At 37.0% G+C, this 22,438-nt stretch overlaps 1 protein-coding gene and 2 long non-coding RNA genes across 5 annotated transcripts in view; all 3 read right to left on the bottom strand.

Moving 5' to 3' along the window:
• LCLAT1 (lysocardiolipin acyltransferase 1) overlaps nucleotides 1-22,438 on the bottom strand; it is a 187,639-nt gene that overhangs the window by 37,886 nt on the left and 127,315 nt on the right. The gene's annotated exons all lie outside the window — the stretch shown is intronic.
• Nucleotides 1-22,438, bottom strand: part of LOC145503863 (uncharacterized) — a 30,090-nt gene that overhangs the window by 1,421 nt on the left and 6,231 nt on the right. The gene's annotated exons all lie outside the window — the stretch shown is intronic.
• LOC145503862 (uncharacterized) lies at nucleotides 12,557-20,601 on the bottom strand. The gene is made up of 2 exons (XR_014051854.1): nucleotides 20,418-20,601; nucleotides 12,557-14,385 (listed from the first exon to the last, which is right to left on the bottom strand). It is a non-coding gene; the product is annotated as an uncharacterized LOC145503862 (long non-coding RNA).

Below are 22,438 nucleotides of genomic sequence, written 5' to 3'. Positions count from 1 at the left end.
AAAGCTCTTAAATGAGACACAGAACCAATGATTATGGACAAGTTCAGAATTTAGAACAATCCCCAGTGCATGTGTGTCCAGGTAGAAACCTAAGATAGCCAAAGATGAGCAGGATCTCAGTCCATGAGGAGGAGTACAGAAAGGGTGGCAGGTTACCTCTGACACAAACCTCATCTCTTTAACCATTTTACTAAAGACTGGCTTGATGAAAGAACCTCTCAAGGCTCTCTAACTCTTGGGGTTCAAATACTTGACCTGGTTGTATAGTGCAGAAGGAATGAAATAAACACTCTTCTGGAGGGAGCATTTTCCAAGCTGCTGGTAAGATTCAATAAGATCCACCATAGTAGAAAGTGTCTATGATTTTAAAAGCTCAGTAATCTACACTGCTGTACTGTTAACACAGCTGCAAGGATAATCTCTCACACACACTTATCAGCCCATTATTTCCTGGTAAAAACCCAATGAGTTTTCTATTTCTCTATCTGACTAAACCTATTGTAGCCTAAGGCTGGAAATCCTTCTGAGAAAAAAACTGGATAGATAGCAACCAACCAGTCCCCCGACAGAGTTTTCGCACTGATAGCCTACTGCTGGAGATGGCCCCAAATCTCTCTTGTTCCCAAATTTATGCTATTCCTTTCTTCTGTATTTTTAGTTTTTTATTTATATGATCAGTTCAGTCACTCAGTCATGTCCGGCTCTTTGTGACCCCATGGACTGCAGCACGCAAGCGTTACTGTCCATCACCCTCTCCTGGAGCTTGCTCAAACTCATTTCCATTGAGTCAGTGATGATATCCAACCATCTCATCCTCTGTCATCCCCTTCTCCTCCTACCTTCAATCTTTCCCAGCATCAGGGTCTTTTCCAATGAGTCAGTTCTTCACATCAGGTGCCCAAAATACTGGAGCTTCAGCTTTAGCATCAGTCCTTCCAATGAATATTCAGGACTGATTTTATTTAGGATTGACTGGTTTGATCTCTTTGGAGTCCAAGGAACTCTCAAGAGTCTTCTTCAACACCACAGTTCAAAAGCATCAATTCTTTGGCACTCAGCTTTGGTTATGGTTCAATTCTCACATCCATATATAACTACTGGAAAAACCACAGCTTTGACTAGATGGACCTTTGTTGGCAAAGTAATGGCAGACAGACGGAAAACCACAATCACAGAAAACTAACCACACTGATCACATGGATCACAGCCTTGTCTAACTCAATGAAACTATGACCCATGCCTTGTAGGGCTACCCAAGACAGATGGGTCATGGTGGAGAGTTTCGAAAAAACGTGGTCCACTGGAGAAGGGAATGGCAAACCACTTCAGTATTCTTGCCTTGAGAACTCTGTGAACAGTATGAAAAGGCAAAAAGATAGGACACGGAAAGATGAACTCCCCAGGTCGGTAGAGGCCCAATATGCTACTGGAGAAGAGTGGAGAAATAACTTCCGAAAGAATGAAGAGGCTGAGCCAAAGCAAAAACAACATCCACTTGTGGATGTGCCTGGTGATGGAAGTAAAGTCTGATGCTGTAAAGAACAATACTGCATAAGAACCTGGAATTTTAGGTCCATGAATCAAGGTAAATTGAAGTGGTCAAACAGAAGATGGCAAGATTGAACACTGACATTTTAGGAATCAGTGAACTAAAATGGACTGGAATGGGTGAATTTAATTCAGATGACCATTATATCTAGTACTGTGGGCAAGAAAGAATCCCTTAGAAGAAATGTAGTAGCCCTCACAGTCAACAAGAGTCCGAAATGCAGTACTTGGATGCAATCTCAAAAACAACAAAATGATCTCTGTTCGTTTCCAAGGCAAACCATTCAATATCACAGTAATCCAAGTCTATGCCCCCACGAGTAATGCCAAAGAAGCTGAAGTTGAACAGTTGGTTCTATGAAGATCTACACGACCTTCTAGCACTAACACCAAAAAAAGATGTCCTTTTCATCATAGGGGACTGGAATGCAAAAGTAGGATGTCAAGAGATACCTGGAGTAACAGGCAAGTTTGGCCTTGGAGTACAAAATGAAGCAGGGCAAAGGCTAACAGTTTTTCTAAGAGAATGCACTGGTCATAGTAAACATCCTCTTCCAACAACTTAAGAGATGATCCCTTATGATTATACAGTGGAAGTGACAAATAGATTCAAGGGATTAGATCTGATAGACAGTGCCTGAAGAACTATGGATGGATGTTCGTAACACTGTACAGGAGGCTGTGATCAAAACCATCCCCAAGAAAAAGAAATGCAAAAAGGCAAAATGGTTGTCTGAGGAGGCCTTACAAATAGCTGAAAGCAAAAGGCAAAGGAGAAAAGGAAAGATATTTATATAATACATCAACTGAATTATACTATTTACAAAGAAATTACATGCAACATTTATGTCACTTTGTTGGTATGTCCCTGGCACTGTACTGGGGAAAAAAAAACAAAACACAAAAACCTTGCCAAATAAGTTAAATGCTTTCATTAAAATGTATTATTTTCTGCATCTGCTAACTTTGGAATATGAAGCTTGCACCACTGACCATGATAAATGGGTTTGTGCTAAACCAGTCATATGCATGTGAATACTGAAAAACATTTTTTGGTGGGAAGTTAACAGCCCATATGCAATTAAAGCCACAATCTGGGTCTTATTGGTCTTTAACCAAAAGAAGTAATAAATATACTGAAGTAAAGTCAGTGTTGTTTTACCACTTCAATAATTATCTTCACTCACAGAGGAACTTTAGTCTTGAAAAATCGCCCAGAAATAAGACAACAGTTCTTGGCATGTAGTAAAAATATTTGAAAAGTGATAGCATACCATATTCAGACTTAGAATCCCAAAATTTAGGCTCTCTCCTGCAAAACTATGCAGACCTATTATTTGAAGGCCTTGGTATAAATATCACCTTGATATAAATAAACCTTTTAAGGTATTATTTTTAAATATACCTAATTAAGGTCAGCAAAAGCTCAGCGTAGCTGAGTCTTGATGGATGGATGAGAACAGCGCTGGCGAACAAGGTCAAATATTCGAGTTGAGAATGAGCACAGTATGTTCACGAAGCACTGAGAATTCCAGTTTAGTAGAATGAAGATAAGGTGGAGGTATCAGGATAGCTCAAGTTAGAGCTTGCACATAACTGTATTCAGTTCATTAGTGACTGGATTGAAAGATGGAAACTTAAGAAAACTTCTGGGTCTCCTATAAAAATCAGGAAGAGAAAGAGACAAGGAATGGGAAACCAAGTAAGAAGGAAAAAGGTCAGGAAAGCTTGCTGTTCACTGGTTGGTAACTTACCATAGAGAAGCACCTAGAAAGAAAACATATAACATGGGAGAACTTCCATACTAAGAAGTGCGTGTATACCAGAAAACAGTGAAAACTGATTCTCTTTTAAGTTTCAGGGAATAAAAGATACTTAAGAAACTTCTTATTCACAAAAAAGCTAGGATTAAAACTGATCTTTACAGAACACAAGGAGAAGGAAAAAAGGTCAAAGACAAACCAATAAAATTTACAGGCATCATTTCTGAAAACTAGCATAATCAAGGGGATAGCCTTTAAGTTCATGATTTATGGGGGGAATACATGTGTATATAATGCTCATTTTATGTTTCATTAAAATATGAGGATTATATAACAAGATTCCAGTATGGCATAAATGTTGTAGATACCTTTAAAAACCACTACAATATTGGAAAGTAATTAGGCTCCAACTAAAATAAATTAATTAATAAAAAAAATGTTCAATACTTTGTTTCATTGTTTATTCCTAGAGAAGTATTAATTATGTACTGTTACATTTCAATTAAAATGGAATTTCTGAGACAAGAGTAGAAAGATGCTGGAGATCAAAATCTTATACATTGTGCAAAGAGACCTTCCCAAATGATAGTTAATCCAATAGAAAAAAAACTGGCCACTTTAATATAAATACCTGGAAACTGTGATTTTGAAAATATATACAGACCCTCACACACGTTATTAAAAGAATCTCAGTAAATGAGGCTAAATGAAATAGCAATACAACTTGATACCAATTAATAAAACTAGTAAGCTAAAAAAGGAATTCATAAAAGAGCTCTAGTCTAAGATTACCTAACAATCAGTTATCTAACAGATTTTTGATCAAATAGAGTAAAATTTTTAGGGTAGAATCTAGATGGTGGGTATATGGGTGTTCAATGTTAATTCCTTTGAATTGTGCTCTAATTTTAAATTTTTCATAAAGAAATATTGTATAAAAACCAACTAGGTGAATTGACAGGACTCTCTGAATACAGAGAAAACATGTATTCTGGCATAAACAAGTTTCTGAAACTTTTGATTATTTTTCCTTAATTTTAGAATAACATACACATAGATTAAAAAATCAAATAAGCACAATAAGGCTTATGATGAAAAATGGCACGCCCCTACCATATCTTTGAATGTGTGGGGGGAATACAATGGAGAGTCATGGAATGATAATTTTAGAATTCTCCATATTCTGATGAAACTCATAGGAAGTTATTTTCCAAAACACAGGGAGACTAGTACAGCAGCAGTTTCTTAGTGGTGTTTTGAGGCAAGAGAAAAAGGAGAAAGCTCAGCGGACTAAGAAAGCAAAACAATAATCACTGAAATCTGAAAATGTGTGTCACTGTCCATTCCATTGATTGAAAACCCAGCCTGAGTAAATATTACATGAGAAGACTAGATTATATTTCCTTGAAATGTGATTCAGGAAAAACTTTGTATTAGTCTCTAACTAGATAGATGCTAGGATCAATCTCAGGTAAAATGTATAAGGAAAATATGCCATTTGCCAGACTTCTAATATTTTCATGTGGAGCTTGCAAACATATTAAGATTTAATTGACAAGTCAGATTAACTGGCTAGTGACACTGTTTAAGGCGACGATAAAATTCTGATTAAATCATCCCAACAATAATTTAAATGAACAATTTACCAAGCACAGGAAAAGTATTTTCTTGAATATGACTTTCTTTGGAAAGACAAAATATAATCAACCTGATATTTTACTGAAGTTTAATATTGAACTGTATTATTAAACTATTCTCAATAATTTTTAAGTTTACGACTTATTTCATTTTGCCTTAAGTAATTAGATAACTGAAAATAGCATTGGATTTCTTGAGAGTTAACTTACATGAACTGAGAATCAAAAAGATAGAAAGGCGAATGCAGAGGTGAGGGGCAGGCAGGTAGACTGATATGCAGTTAAATTACACTCACGGAAGTCCAGGAGATACAAAATCAATTCCAGGTCTATTAAGTTTTTATCTAAGTTCAACCTGGTCGTACAAAACAAATTTCATTTTAATATAAATGTAAAACACATCTTAGTTTTCAAATAACAAATATGGTTGACAAGAAACAAAAGAATTAGAATATTATCCTAAAATATTTAATTTTGTTGTCTAGAATCATAAAAGGGTCAAGGCAACACTGAAACAAAAATCAGCATAAGTGATAAATTTAATTATTTTTCCTAATGGAGTCTTAGATTTAGCTGATTTCATTTCACAAAAAGTGGATTTTCAAGTGTTGAGAACGATTTTTGAATAACAACAGTTTTGAGATACATCTACTAAAATCCTTGAGTAAAATTAACCACCAGTGAACACTCTGTCACAAATAATGATTATTAGTATGATCCATATGCCACAATATACTTATCTATTTGATTTGATTTGAAATTATAAAAGGTTTTCAACTAAGCCTTTATTGTACAGTCTTTCCACATTGAGGGTAGGGAATTCAGGAGCTCTTTAATTTGAATTAACTGGGAAGAGCTATTTCCCAGTTCAGATTGCTTTAAGAATGGCATTTTGATTGCTTTATGTGTATTTTGTAGAAGGAAACGGCTAGTAGCACTTTGGCAAATAACGGTTCCTATTGGACATACCTTAATAAATAAGTGACTCTGTTGTTAACATTTGTAATCAGTCCAGTAACTGAATGGATATAAATGGATGCTATTAAAATATATGAAACAGATTAAACAATCCTCCAGCAGTTTTATTCACACCATTCTCTGCTTTGCAACCCCTTTCCTTATACATGAAATGATGTATTTCAGTCCTGTTCTATAAACGATATAATTCATTATGAATTGAGAAAGTCACATTCATAAAGTTTCATTATACATGACTAACTATTAAGCTAGGAAAAATGTTTTCTTGTCTGTCAAAATATTTAATATTCCCTTCTATTAATGAGTTCTGGTTCATTTCTGAGATGCTCCATCACTTCTTTTCAAAGTGCATGTTGGAAAATGAGAAATGGATTGGAGAGGGGAGTAGACAGTATCCATCCATCCACATTTATGGAGTGCTTGGTAGGTGCTAAGCCCTGTGCTGAGAGCTGAAATCATAAAGATGAACGATAACTCTTATGATATTAACAGTCTGGTAGTAGAGACAGGCATGTAAATAAACAAATCACTATAATACCAGTATAAGAATGTACTAGATACAGAGACATTCAAAGAAAATAATAAATATAATGGAAGGGGTGAGGCACGTAAATACTTCATTTCTTTAAAAAAAAAAGAGATGAAATGCTGTTTATTATTATTATTAATTGTTCACATGTTTGTTCCCTTAATAGCCTGTGGGCTTCAGATCATGAAGGAAGATAGGTCTATGTTTTTTATTAACTTGTAGTTTCAGGGTCTGATTATAGGGAGTGCTCAATAAAACTTTTGCAGGATTATTTCCTCTGTTACCATAACATTTCAAACATAACACAAGAATATAATATACTTGTTTTTAACAGTTATACACACTGATAACCTACATTTAAAAATTAAATATTTTATCTAATGCAATAAAAATAATGCCAAAGGACTTTGATTTTTTGCCCTTAAAGGGTCCAGTATAAATATTCTACTTCTTAATTCAATGCTAAACTCAAAGCTCGGGTGCTGCAATCTGTACTTCAACAGTTAATTAGTAATATTTACAATGTGTTTATGGAACACTTTAGTGTGGTCCAGGTAATGAGCTAAATTCTTTACACAGACTGCCATTTATGTTCCTGACAATAATCCTAAAAGGTGGGTATCTTCATTTTACAGAACTGATGCGGACAGTTTGGCAGGTGGAAAGTAATATATTGTAATTGTAATACATACATTTGAGATATAGAAACTGTACAATGCACTTATCTGTGGAAGTAGCACTCTTTTACCTAATTGACAAATGCAAAGCAAACTGCATATCAGCTACCCAATTTTACCTCTAAGTTAAATGACTGAAAAGAAGGGAACATTTAGAACATTAAACCTGTATCATCACAGCATGCTTTGATGTTACATTAGTGTATTTCATTAGTGGTATCTGGACAAGTAATGTCTGGCACATTAATTAGCCTTGGCCAGGCATGCTAGGCATATCCTTGCTGGTTTACAGGTCCTTACTGTTTTTTCTGGCTTTAATATTATTTTGGCAACCTTGACCTTATTTATGTAAAAATAAATTGACCTGACCCTTTTGCATGCTCAAGGATCTGAGTGTTCTATGTATATTTAATATATTTCCATGTTACTACCTGCTGCTAGATCATTAGTTCTTGAAACTCTTCCTGAGTTTCAAGCAGTGAACACATATGATGATCTGTTTTAATGTCAAGTTTCCATTTCAAGTTTGTAATTTGCCTATTAATTTCTCTCTGCTATGTGGGAGCCATGCTTCATCACTCCCAGAATATATATGAGGACCCACTGTCACATTAAGAGTGGCTAATAAATAGGCTTATTACCTCGTGGTAGAACAAATTAAATCTTCTCCTTTCTAATACATTCTTCACTTCTTTTTAGAAATCAAGTGATTTCCTTGCCCCCTATAAAGCTGTTTCAGCTAATGGATAGCTAAGCAACTACCTTTTTTCTTCTCTAAAAGGCAGTCTCTCAAAAGCCCTAGAGTATTTTAAGATCAGTGGTAGAGGTTCAAAGTGAATAGCTGACAAAAACTATTTTCACCCACAAATATTCTAGAATTAGGAGCAGTTTGGAGGAAAACCATTTTTAAGCAGAAGGATCCAGAATTCTTACACAGGAGGTTCCAAGAATCTTGTCTAGATATTCTAGAAATTGAATGATCCTTTTTTTTTCATTTATTTTTTTTTAATTGGAGGCTAATTACTTTACAATATTGTGGCAGTTTTTGCCATACATTCAGGTGAATCAGCCATGGCTGTACATGTGTTCCGATTCTATGAGTGAAATCAAATACACCTGAAGGGCAGAGCTGAAGGCAGACGTCCTTGAACTCGCATCATGAGGAAACATATTTAATATCATTCCTATTTCAAAACAAACAATTTAATAAGATAAAATTGAAAATGCCATATATTAGAGAAGCTGGTTATAAGGGATCTTTCTCAAATGCTGGACAAACAGCAAGAAAGAATCCTACCCTGTTGCTAAATACTCATCAAAGACAGCAACAGAGCCACAGAAGCTTGCAAGAGCAACAGAAGCCCCAAAGGGCACTACTGATACAAAACTAGTGGGTGAAAGTTCATCCCTTTATAGTAGAATACTCTGATATAGCAAATATAAAATAGGTTTTATTTAGAGTTTATCTATCTACAGGTATACAAATCTGGGGTTTGTGTTGTTGCTTTGATTTCTAGTGTAATTAGGTAAACTCGATCCGCTTTGATAATACTAGTGCTTAAAGAACATACATCCAATTTCAATAGTTTTATATTTTGGGAATTAGGGGAACAGGAGAAAAACACATTCTTATTCAGCTGTATGTCTAATTTAAGTCTTTAGTAGATGGCAATACACTGTCCCCTTTCTCTGCTTTTTTCTCAACATGGCACCCCTCGTAGTGCTTCTCCAGGCTCAGAATAAACACATTCCAGTACCACTCCTTCCTAAATTCAACCAATTAAAAATAAATAGAAGCAAGGTCACCATCCAGTTCTGTTGCAGAGGACTCTAACATGATATCCTAGAACTCGTGTTATTGTGCTGCATGCAAAAACCCCAGAGAGATGACAACATTTTGTTCTCAATAAAACTAAATGTGGAATTTGAAGACATAATATTTAAATGTTCTGAAGCACACTGTCATGAAAGAGCTATGGCAGTAGGAAGTCCCAAGGGAACCTGAGATTTAATATCTGATGAACTGGAAAGCAGGCCAATTTGCTAGAGGTTTGATTTGCCAAATAACCAATTTGCAGAATTTACAAAATGTACTCTTTATACCAAAATCTTGTTTACCTATCCAGTTTGTAGCAATTCAAATTGGAAAGGAAAAACTTTTTTTTAACAACTTTTGACGACTTCTGAGGTTTTGATCGGCTTTCATTGGCTATCTTACTAATTTGCTACAGCTGCACAAAATTGAGGGGGAAGGGGCAGAGACTGAAAGGTAAGGGGAGAGTCTGAAGCCTCAGGATCGTGGAGCTCTGGTTCCAATGGCTGTGCCAGCCTCTCTGATGGGACTTTGCTTCCACTCTTCTGCCCCCTCTCTACAGCCACTGATGTGAATGTATGGTCTGGCAGAGGAAAGAGACCCTCTGAAGAGGATGTCTGGGGCCTAGACACAGGGCAGAAACTGGTGAAAAGGAGGCAAGGTACTTTTCCCCAAGGACTGAGTCCCGGGGAAAGAGAAAATTCTGACGAAAAGCTCAAGGAACTCTTTCCTGGACTTTTGCCAGGATGGGGGAACACAGGGCTGCCTGGCCCTTGTAGAGACATGGAGCCATGCCTTAGGCAGCGACACAGTGTCTCATGCTCGTGCCAGCCATGGGATGACCTGGTCATGGTGTCTTCTCTGCATGGACTGCAGAGCAGACTTCTTCCAGAGGGTCAGAGCCCATGGGACAGTAATACTTGGAAATTCTTGGTGGATACTTGGAGAGAAATGACAAGGTTCAGCAGCCAGGTTGGAGGGGGCTCTAAGATGGGACATTTTGACATTAGTCCGAGCTCATCTGCACCTTTATGCCAGAGAGACTTGGCGACATACTTTTTAAACATTGTTCTTGAATTAAAACCAAGTTGCTCCACAGCTCTGCTGACACCCTGATTTCAGATTTCTAGGAGAAAATAAATTTCTGTTGCTTAAAGAAAAAAAAAAAAAAAATCAGGGATTTCCTTGGTGGTCCAGTGGCTAAGACTCTGAGTTCCCAATGCAGGAGGCCTGAGTTCAACCCCTGGTCAGGGAACTAGATCCCACATGCAGCAACTAAGACCTGACACACAGCCAAATAAATAAATAATAATTTTTTAAAAATTGAGTTGCTCCTCTTCTAATAGAGACAAATTATTTGTCTAAAGGTAGAACTGTTCAAAAAATTTGCCTTAAACAACTGAGTTCTCCATACTATAGGTATTGTTAGGAAAGGGAGGAAATTATAAACTATTCAGTTTTAACTCTTTTATACCATTTAGTTTTCATTTTCTCTTAGATTATTTGTCATCCTACTCTCTGAAAAAAATAAATTAGATAAAAAGCCTATTCTAATAGATGTAAAAACCTTATATTACAAGAGAACTTTTCAGGCTTCAGAACTTCGTAAGATAAGTAGATACATCAAAGTCTGTATCTCTGAATCACAAATTTTAAATTCAGTACAGTCAGTTTCTATTTCGAGTTACCCTAATGTGTTTTCTATTTCTGAGAAATTGTATAATAACAAATAGAGTTACTAAAAATAATCTCTTTGAAATTACAGTAACTGCATGAGAAAGATGCTGCATTCTGTAGTCTCAACATTTTTTTTCTTAAGCACTACCATGTTTAAATAGCCAAAGATCGCTGAGAATTTTTATAAACAAAAAGAGCTGAAGATTCTTGAAATCTCAGAAAATCATCAAGCCTTACTGAGAGCTGGGAGAGATCACAGAAATCTTCTAGTTCTATTTGATCCTCTCTCCTAGTTCTCAAGGCAGGGGCTGTTTCTAGAAAGGAATATCGGCCACAGTCAAGTGCTCGTGGGGAGGGCAAGAAGGGACAAGGTCGGGGTTTTATGAAACTGGGGAGACTGTCCTGGTTCAGTTGAATGTGGGGATGAGAGACTGACTGCAAAGCTTGTGAAGCTGCTAGGGGTAAGGCTCTGGCAACAGTGTCCACAGCTCTTCTAAGCAGCTTGTGTATGAAAGGAAGAAACTGAGCTAAAGGTGTTATTGGGTAGATGAAGTACGAGGATGTCTGGACCAGGGTGGAGTGGAAGGCTAAGAGAGGGGCTGAGTTTCTTCTCTCCAGTGAAATGAGGGCTGAGGCCGAGGATGGAGAGGTTTGACTGATATCTGAGAAGGGTAAAAGGTGCCATATTTGGACACAAAAGGCTCAGAAAAGAATCAAGTTTTTTTTTTTTTTTTTAAACTCCAAGGTGCATTAGAGTTGAAATAAGATCATAAGGTAGTAAGGTGTGACAATGACTAGTTTTCCCTTGAGAGGACAACAGGAAAGTACTTACCCTGCTGCTGATTGAGAGAATTTTTCTTATCTACTTCCTATTTTTCTTACAGAGATTGTGACTTGGCTAGTACAAAGCCACTCTAATATCTAACACTTTACCTTTATTCATGTCCTTTAAGGAAGCCTTGAGTTTTTAAATACAGGGATGTTGGTAGCTTATCGGGACAGCGATTGGTTCTTCCTTTTTCCTTGGGCATCAGAGAACATTGTTGGAAAGAAAGATCACTAATACTTTATGGTGTTTGAGCAGCAAAGGACATTGCTGAAGACATAAAAATTTATATCAGTCTAGAATAGCTTAGCCAGTTCTTATGGATTCTAATCATTAAGGAAGTCTAGTAACCTAAAAGCAGAAAAAAAGTCACACTAATTGTCATCACAGAAAGATTTTTTTTTTCTATAAGCTGCATCATCAACTGTGATCAATTTTAGATGACAATTATAAGAAGACATCCAAAGAACCTTCCCGAATACTGTCAGAGTGTGGCCACACGCCATCAATTTCTACACCATACAAAACAATGATCTTCTTTAACCTTCTTTAAGACTGGCATCTGTACCTACAAAACATATCTTGAATGTATTCATTCAACACACCAAGAAGCACCTCCCCCCCGGCAAAAAATAAAGCCATTCTAGATATGAATCAGATCACCAGAATAATTAACAACAAAAAAACCCAACTGAAACAACGAAGCTATTTTTGGCTATATGTACTGAGGACTGCAAGAACAGGGAGCAAGAGCAGGGTAGTCAACAGGTTAGCAGTGTAGAAAAGTGAGGTTCATGTATGCAACTGCAACACAAACTTGGTGTCTTTTTTTAAAACTTAAATATAGTTGATTTACAATGTTACATTAGTTTCAGGTATACAACATAGTTATTCAATACTTTTTATAGATTTGCTCATTTAAAATTATTACAGAATTTTGGCTATATTCCCTGTGTTGTGCACCATATTATCTTATTTATTTTACACCTAAGTTACATCTCTTAATCACCTTCCTCTATCATTCCCTTCCTCCACCCCTTCCCCACAGATAACCACTAGTTTGTTCTCTGTATCTACAAGTCTGTTTCTATTTTGTTATATTTATTCATTTTATTTTTTAGGTTCCACATATAAGTGAAAACATACAGTATTTGTCTTTCTTTGTCTGACTTATTTTACTAAGCATAATATCCTCTAGACCTACCCATGTTGCTGAAAATGGCAAAATTTCTTTTTTTAAATTGAATTATAGTTGATTTACAATGTTGTGTAAATTACTGCTATATAGCAAACTAATTTAGTTATACATGCATATACATTTTTTATATACTCTTTTCCATTATGGTTTCTCATAGGATATTAACTATAGTTCCCTGTGCTATACAGTAGGACCTTGTATATATCCATTTTATATATAAAAGCTTACATCTGCTAGCCCCAACCTCTCCTCCATCCCTCCTCCAACCCTTTCCCCCTTGGCAACCACCAGTCTGTTCTCTATGTCTGAGATTCTGTTTCTGTTTCATAGATTCTGTTTCTGTATCATTTGTGTCATATTTTAGATTCTACATATAAGCGGTATCGTATGGTATTCATCTTTCTCTAACTTAGTATGATAATCTCTAGTTGCATTCATGTTGCTGCAAATGGCATTATTTCATTCTTTTTTATAAATGAGTAGTTGTTGCTGTTACTCAGTCGCTAAGTCATGTCTGACTCTTTGAGACTCCAGGAACTGAAGTACACCAAGGTTCCCTGTCCTTCACTATCTCCAAGAGTTTGCTCAAACTCATGTCTACTGAGTCAGTGATGCCATCCAATCATCTTACTCTCTGTGGTCCCCTTCTCTTGCCCTCAATTTTTCCCAGCATCAGGGTCTTTTCCAGTGAGTCAGCTCTTTGCATCAGGAGGCCAAAGTACTGGATCTTCAGCTTCAGCATCAGTCCTTCCAATTACTATTCAGGGTTGATTTCCTCTAGGATTGACTGGTTTATCTCCCTGCTGTCCAAAGGACTCTCAAGAGTCATCTGCACCACAATTTGAAAGCATCAATTTTTTGGCACTCATCCTTCTTTATGGTCCAACTCTCACATCCATATGTGACTACTGGAAAAATCATAGCTGTGACCATATAGACATTTATTGGCAAAGTGATATCTCTGCTTCTAAATGACTGAGTAGCATTCCACTGTATATATGTACCATATCTTCTCTATCTATTCATCTGTCAATGGATATTTAGGTTGTTTCATGTCTTGGCTATTGTGAATGGTGCTGCTGTGAACATAGTGGTTCACATATCTTTTTGTATAGATATGCAAATAGCAAAAATTATTTTTATGGCTGAGTAGTATTCCACTGTGTGTATAAATGTGTATGTGTATATATATTTATATATACTACATCTTTATCCATTCATCTGCTAATAGATTGTATCCATATTTGGTTAAGACTGAGTTGTCTCAATATGAATACAGTTAAATGGCTATAGAAATTTAGGGGAAAAAAAAGAAAGAAATTTAGGGAAAGAAGAGATTACTTCTAGATGATAGAATCTGTAAGGTGCATGGATGAGGTGGCCACAACTAATAATGATCCTCTTTAGCTCATCTTCTTGACCATATCAAATATCTCTATTTAATAATTTCTGCAGGAAAAACAAAACAAAGCTAAAATACTGAGTGATTATCCAAAGAAGGCAATGGCACTCCACTCCAGTACTCTTGCCTGGAAAATCCCATGGACAGAGGAGCCTGGTAGGCTGCAGTCCAAGAGTCGGACATGACTGAGCGACTTCACTTTCACTTTTCACTTTCATGCATTGGAGAAGGAAAAGGCAACCCACTCCAATGTTCTTGCCTGGAGAATCCCAGGGATGGGAGAGCCTGGTGGGCTGCCGTCTATGGGGTCGCACAGAGTCGGACACGACTGAAGCGACTTAGCAGCAGCATCCAAAGAAAATATCCTATACGATACATACACCAATACATAGGAACCTGAAAAATCCAATGAGTGGAAATTTAACATTATAGGCAGAAACTAGCACAGAAGTGATGGCAGTTTTGGGAAATTTCTTTTCCTCTTTCCTCTGCATTTTATTCACTTCACTTGATAATACACTGGCCTATTATGGACATGTCTGCAGACAGACGTAGAATTTGAGGGTTTTATCTGTTGTGACCACTTCTTCTCAAGGTGAGAGTATGACATTTTAACAGTATCTTACCAGATACTGTGCTGAGGTTGAGATGGGAAAACCTGGATACAAATGGATGGACCAGTATCAACTGAAATAAGGAAAAAAATCAAGTGTATGTTCTCTGGGCTTTGGGTATGGGCAGTGGTGATGGGGAATACTTCTATTGCCATGGTGATGTAGAAGTCAACATTTTACTGCATTTCAATGAAAATGATTAAACCTATGATCTTGGAGTTGAATTATGATTGCTATTTGTACTTCTATGCCATATGGCAAAAGAGGCAATTAGAAGCATCTTGAGAAACTTCTATTTTAGCTCCTCAAATGAATAATGCCAGATGAAATTCTGTAATGCAAATTAAGATCTAAATACAGAGTTTTATTTTATCAATAAGCCACAATAACATCCTCTGAATTGATACCCAATAAATGACTAGTTGTATCTCTTAGCTAACTTAGCTATATCTTAAATTTGTGTAGGCCAACACTTTAAAAACACCTCCCCCCTCAAGAGAAGCTAATTAAAGTACAAAATGAAATTAACTGTTTCATAAAGAGGTCCATCTATGACTCTCACACAATTTGGTGGATTTGCTTCATTCACTAATTTATTCATTCACTTTTACTGACTGACAGAGGAGCACTGCCCTAGGCAGAGAAACGGAAGCAAAGATAACTAGCAAACCCATGATTCTTACCCCCAAAAAAACCTACAATCTAGGAAAGAAGATAAAATATATTGGCAAATTACATGATTCTTAAGAGTGGTTCAGCTATTGTAGAAGACTACAGGGTGCCAGCTGAAGAATTCAAGAAATGATCTACCTGAGCTGGGTATAAAAGAACAGTAGTTTTGAAGAAAAGCTGAAGAGAGAAGACAGTTGTAAAAGGTGACAGGAAGGAAGGCGTGAGACTGGTGCAGGCAAAGTGAGTCTCCACTTTGGCTGAAGTTTCAATTATTGTGGGAAGCCAGACTGGGCTTGGAGCATGAGATCAGAGAGCTCAACAATGCTTTTACTTGTTTTTATCAGCTTCCTTTTCTTATTTTCTACAGCAACTATTCCAAACTCTCATCATTCACCTCTGCCCCCATTTCTCTCCATCATAAGCATCACGTTACCACCTAACCTCTGACCTGACAGAACAGTCTTTCATCAAAGCACCTCTCTCTTACCCCTTACTTCCCAAACCAAAACATATATTCAAGCTCAGCCATGCTTCCTGCCTTAGAAAATGAGGAATCCCTTTAATTTTGTTTCTGTTCCTAATCACTCCTGATTTCTCAGAAAACTTGCTCCATCATCAATCCATTTCTCTTTCAGCATTTCCACTATTAAATTTCCTCAGCCATTAAAAACATTCAACTCCACTAGTAATACTTGATATGGCTTCCTCTTCTGCTGATTACTCCAGCAAACTCCCTGTAGGAAGCACCTAAACTTGCTGTCTTGACTCACTAACATCAGTCTTCACTCCACACACATCTGGTTTCTGGCAGCCCCAACTCCCGAGAAACTACTCTTAGGTCAAAAAATGCATTCTAATGCTGCACCCAAAGGGTTCTTCTCTGACTTTACATCCAAAAATTCTATTGGCACCTAGAATTTCAGATAAATTGATGATATTTTAGAAAATGAATCCCTCAAAGGCAATGAATATTGAGCCTTGCAAATCAGCCAACTATTGCTGAAGAAGATTGATTTAGATGAAATCAATATTTACTGATATTTATTAAGGGACTCCCTATCTGGGTTTCCAACTTTAAAAGCACTCTTTAAGACATAGCTCTTAAAAGTATGAATTGGGAGTATTACGGGGTAGGGATTAGGTTTTATGGCTAACTCTGTGGGTCACTAGAGTGGCAGTCACTAAGTCAATGGTTCCACACACAAAAAAATTGCAATATAAAATCATGGCCATTTACAGCCATATACAGAAAAAGCCAAAAAAATTTTCTGTAAGTCTCAAAACTATTTGTAAAAACACAAATAAGACATTTCTCCAATTATTCTTTCTTAGGAAACAGCTTTGTAATTAGGATGAATCATACTTTTTTCCCTACTATATGCCATCATGCAGTCTGCAAATACCTCTCTCATGGATCAAAAGATGTTTAAAAAAAAAAACATGAGATGCAATCACTTTTACTGAGTCTTCCTTTAAGCTGAACATAATTAAGGCAGAAATCTCAAAATAAAAGACTATTTTGGGATCACTATGATGATGGAAAGCCAACAGATCTTATTTTATCTGAGAACAAGTAGTAAATTGCTTAGGAAGATAATCAACTCTCTTAGAATAGTAAGAAGGGAACAATTTACTCAAAGAGCCCAGAATTTTTTTACAAAGTAACAAAAACTACCTTTACAACTTCCACCATTTCTGACTCCTTTTGTTTTTCACTTTGTTAGAAGTGAGACTTCACAACAACTTAGACTCTCTCTAACTCTTATCACTTACAAAGATGAACTCTGGGTGCCAGTCAGGCCAGTCTCCATCACTGGATCTTCAACCCCGACTGTACTCTCCCAATATCTTTACCAAATCAAATGCCAGTTGTTCCTCAGGATCTAAGTCAAAGTCTGGTTCCCTAAACTCTCCCCTTGTTCTGCCAGTTCATATCGACCCTTCTCTTCTGCCTGGTGTACTGTCTCCATGGTAACTGATCATACACTAACTTTCCAAATGTGAACACAGGAAGATGCTCATCATGAATTTTTATTCTCATGCTGTCAGCAGCATGCCTTGATCATATAGGATTATGCCTTTTAAAGGCAACAGTTTGGGGTTCCACATGGGAGACTTTGATAGAACTTTCGAGACTGTGATACAAAAGTTTTAAAATCCTGTATTCATAGTTTATTTATGATTTACATCTTCCTCATTTCCTCATGGATTTAAAATGGCCTTTAGCAGAAGATAAAGTAGGAAAAACATGGCTCACAGTGCCAAAGTCAGGTATTAAAATATGTGTGTGTACAGGGCTTGAAGGAAAGGCATATTATTATCCAAGCTAAGAAAAACTGCTCTAGTCAAACATAAACCTTAACAGTGACCTTCTCAGAAGTCCAGGCATAGTCTTCCTAGATTCTGCTCACTGCATTAAGCTTTCAGTGATTTACAATGGTGATGAGCTAGCTTATAGCAGAAAAGGAAGTGTCAGTCAGTGTCTTTGCTGGGCACAGGTATCACTGCTCTTGGGGAGCAGACCTGACTGAATTCGGTTAACTAGCACTGCTCAAAGCTGAACAACAAATTATTCCTGTTTTTGCAGACTGCACTTAGACATCATTATCATAAAAGATCTACTATTTGGCCCTGATATGCTTCTAGTCAGGAGAGGGACTTCACACTATTGGTGTGAGCACATGGAAATTATACTTTGAACATGCTTTTCTGGGTCAGAGGACTTAGTTGCTTTCATCCAGAACAGAATTTTAATGACAATAGGTTCATAACAGTAATCTAAACGAAGTTTCCAAACAGTCAATGAATTTTTGTTAAATTATTAATAATACCCTCTCTGATTTGTAAAAATATCATTAATATGTTGGTTCCAATATTAGTTTTCTTAATAATTCAAGCCATTGAGACACACTGTTTTCCTCTCCTATATAATTCTATTATGAGAAAGCAGGTGAATTAGAAAGTTACGAACACACATTTCACATCTTAACATTTCATGAAGTACAGAGGGGCCAGCTTGGGATAGCTGCACCAGGACTCGTTTTGCTCAGTCCATCTATGACGAAGTGCATTTGGGTGCTCTTAGCAATCAGATGATAAGTATGGGGATGCCTATACAGTAAAATATATAATAGCACATATAAATGTAATAATTTTATTTTATATGAAATACAATTATGTGAAATAAAATGGAAAAAATTATTCTTTCATTTAGAAAGCCATTCAGGTAATTTTCAACATTAATAAGCAAATAATTTCTACACTTAGTTTCATGTTCTTGTGGGACTGATTTCCGGTTGGAATCTATGTTTAAAAAGTGAAGGCACATGAACTTGGTTTACATGTGCACACACATAAGCACACACGCACACACACACCAGCAAAGGTCAGTATTGTTTTAAAAATACCTTTGCAATACTCTAAACGAGCATCAGTTCATTTAAAAACAAAAAAACAAAAATGAGAAGAGGTCCTAGCAACCGCAAAATATAGAAAAAATTATTTTAAATTATATTTAATTATTTTATATAAGGAAGAAAAAACCTATAAAGCAAATCTACAAAGCTAAAAGAGAAAAGTACCTTTAAAAGTACTGAAATGGACATGTGCTCAGAAAAAAAGACAGGCCCAAAAAAGAAAAATGATACATCCACAATGAAATTATATACTCTATAAAACCAAAAGGGAGACATAATTTCCTGTTCAAAAGAATTTCTGTATGAAAAGGTCCATAGCAGTTAGATTCAGGCCAACATCTCAGCACTGAGAATTAACTTTGATTTTCAGATGAACAGGAAGATAAAGTATATTGTTACATACATTGTGTATATGCACTGAAACTCTTGTTTTGCTTCATTATAAGGACATGATTGAGTGTTGAGCTGCCAGTCGGTGAGATAACACCGTGAGGGCAGAGCTGCTAGCATTCTCTGCTCTTGATTCATCTCTCTCCCTAACACGTTCAGAGTGAAAAACTGAAAGATTTTAATGTATGTAACAGTATTTTTTACAATCAGATACAGCCTACAGAAAATTATCACTCTAAGGAAGTTCCACAAATTTTACTTACAAAGCTTCTTCCATAATTCTAAATTTTAAAATAAACATATTTTGTAAGTGTCAGTTATCAGCATTTTTCAGTGTACTACTTTTAAGATAATAATATAAACATTACACAGAGTACCAATACTTGTATATAATTTTCACTCATTTATGCAAATGATAATCTTCTAACCTATAGGAAATATGTATTTTGAGAATTTTTAATAATGGTGTCATAAGACATGAACTCCTCACCCAGGCCTACCTTTCACACTGTGATAAATAACTACCTTGACATTTATTGTAGCTGGGCAGTGTTAAGAAAAATAGTGTTAAGAAAAAGTGTTAAGAAAAATAGTACATAATCCAAGAACAAGATTTCTCTCCTACTGAATTCAACTGGTACAGGGAGGCAAAAGTCTGCAGTGACTGCCTTGTGAGGGCTATCTCAGAAGCTGAAACTGGTTGAGTAGAAATACTAATAAACCAGGGAAACATTTAATAGCTACAATTCTAAACTGATTTTTACATGATCAAATGCCAAGAGCTGGTCATCTAAGTTATAAATAATATTCTTCTGTATGTCCCTTCTAATAGTACAAATAATCTGGAAGAAAATCAGCCTTACATGTATCCTGTATTAGTTCAAAACAAAACAAAACAGGCAACTGTCTTAAGACAGCCCCCTTTTTTTTTTTTAATCAACTGTGCACCTGCTTTATGTGACCCTGTAGCACTGCCATAAATCTCACCTCCGCTAAAATGAAGGGGTCTATGTGGAGTGTCTGATCTCTAGACTGAACGTGGTAGAAGGCATTACTAACCACAAGTGCATTAGTAAGCATGTGAGGTGCATTTGTGTATCTGTGAGATGCTGAAAACAGTATCTACAAAAGTTTGTACAAATCTATACTGAGTACCGGTAATATTTATGACACTGGGACCTCAGATGTAAAAACAACAAGACAGTATCTACCCTAAAGGAGCTCAGGGTCCAAGCTGCTGCTGCTGCTGCTGCTAAGTCGCTTCAGTTGTGTCTGACTTTGTGTGACCCCACAGACAGCCCAAGAGAGAGATTAAAAAAAAAATCACTCATTAAAAAAAAAAATCACTGATGGAAAAAATGATTAAGACAAATGCATAGAGTATGATGAAAGTTAAGAGGAGAGAACCTGATCAGGAGATTGTCTGAAATGGAAAAGACATTTGAACTGTTTTGAAGGACCAAGAAGAGCTACCCAGATGACTGCGAACAGTTCAGGAAAAGGGATAGCATAAGAAAAGCATGTTCCACCTGTCTGAAATGAAGACAGGGCATGGAGTTACAGCAAGAAACAAGATCAGAAAGGCCACACAGACAGGGACTGAGCTTTGGGCAGTGGTCTGCTCTCTGTGCAAGGCACCATTCTGTTAAACATTGTCAGCCATATCACATAAATCACAATTGTTTTCTGCAGACCACACTGGCCACCCTCAGTTCAGAGGTACAGTCCCCTTCATTCCTGCGTAAAATCTCAGTAAAGAAGCCTACTTCCAGCTCCACCTACAACTAAAGCCCTTGGACTAGTACTTAACTTATGATACAAAATACACTTTATGAAGAGTTACCAAAATCTGTACAAACCAATTCTCATCCAAAGCTCATGAGTGAAATACCAATTGTGGAGAATGGTTTAAAGGACATGCAGCCTCTCCATACCTTTAGTTAAAACAACGTCCTGACCTCTTACAAGGCTGCTTTTACTGAACTGCTCTTTCTCATTCTGCCATTAGCCAATGTGAGCAAGCACTCTGAGGCTATGTGCAACACTGAACATAAAGATGCTGTGAAGCTATTGGTCACCACAGTGCACAATGTCCTCAGTGAGGAACTAAAGAGCTTTAGTTTCATAAATGGGCATGCTTTTTCCAAGCACGTGGTTTGCTTTATTTATTTTTTCCAAAAAAAATAGAGTTATCACGAGGATACGCTTGGGCATAAGTAGACTGGACCATTAGCCCCATGGCCACGCCCCATGGGAACTCAGGAGTAGTTGCTCACTCAGGCCTCAGAGGGAGAGGAGGGAACAGGGTTGGTGAACAAGGAGATCATCAGGGTCCAGTGCAGTTAGTTCTAGTGGCTGGGTCAGCTGGACATCCCCCAAGCAGCTGGAGTTGACAGCCCCAATTGAGGTCCTCTGTAATTGGAGGGGCTCAGCTCTTTGATATTTATCCTCCAAACAATCATCTTCCTCTTCAATGTTAATATCCTTTGGCTTCTTTTACTCAAGGGTCCTTTTAGTTCTTGTTCTCGTCATCTTCTCTTCTTCCTCTTCCCCACTACCACTGCGTCCTCCTTTTTCTTCATTTTTAAAAAATGTTTACTTTAGTTATTTATTTGTGTATTGGCTACACTAGGTCTTTGTTGCTGGGCACGGGCTTTCTCTAGTTGGGACGACAAGCAGGAGCTACTCGTTACTGTGATGAATGAGTTTGTCATTGTGATGGCTTTCCCTTTTTGCAGAGCATGGGCTCTGGAGCACACAGGCTTCAGTAGCTGTGGCTTGTGGGTTACAAGCGCAGTCCTAGTAGTTGTGGCCCATGGGCTTAGCTGCTTCACAGGATGTGGGATCCTTCTGGGCCAGGGACTGAACCCATGTCCCCTGAACAGGCAGACAGACTCCCAATCAATCCTTCCCACCAGAGAAGTTCCTTTTCCTTCTTTAATGGCGTCTGCCTTCTAATATCTTCTGGTTCCTCTATAGCTTTTAATTATGTCTTCTATCAACTCATGACCTCTGCTGTTTCTTGGCCTTTGCTACCCTACTGTCCTCTCTCTACATGTCTTGCTGCTTCCAAAACATATGGTTTGCTGTAATCTTATGGCCCCTTGTCAATGATACCATTCGGTTCCTTTATTTATAGAAGGTGCCAGAAAGCACAGGGCCAATTTATAGATCCATATTTTATAGGAATATAGAGCTTATAATATATCTTACATATACAATAACCTTGTAAGAAATACTTTGTCTATTAAATTCATACCCTTATTGTCCCTTTACCTTAAATTTTTTTCTTATGTTG

The sequence above is a fragment of the Giraffa tippelskirchi genome, chromosome 4, assembly GCF_054371585.1.
Source record: "Giraffa tippelskirchi isolate mGirTip1 chromosome 4, T2T-mGirTip1v1.2.pri, whole genome shotgun sequence".
Classification (NCBI taxonomy): domain Eukaryota; kingdom Metazoa; phylum Chordata; class Mammalia; order Artiodactyla; family Giraffidae; genus Giraffa; species Giraffa tippelskirchi.
Note: the sequence above shows the minus strand (reverse complement) of the source record. Positions and strands in the feature narration are given on the sequence as shown.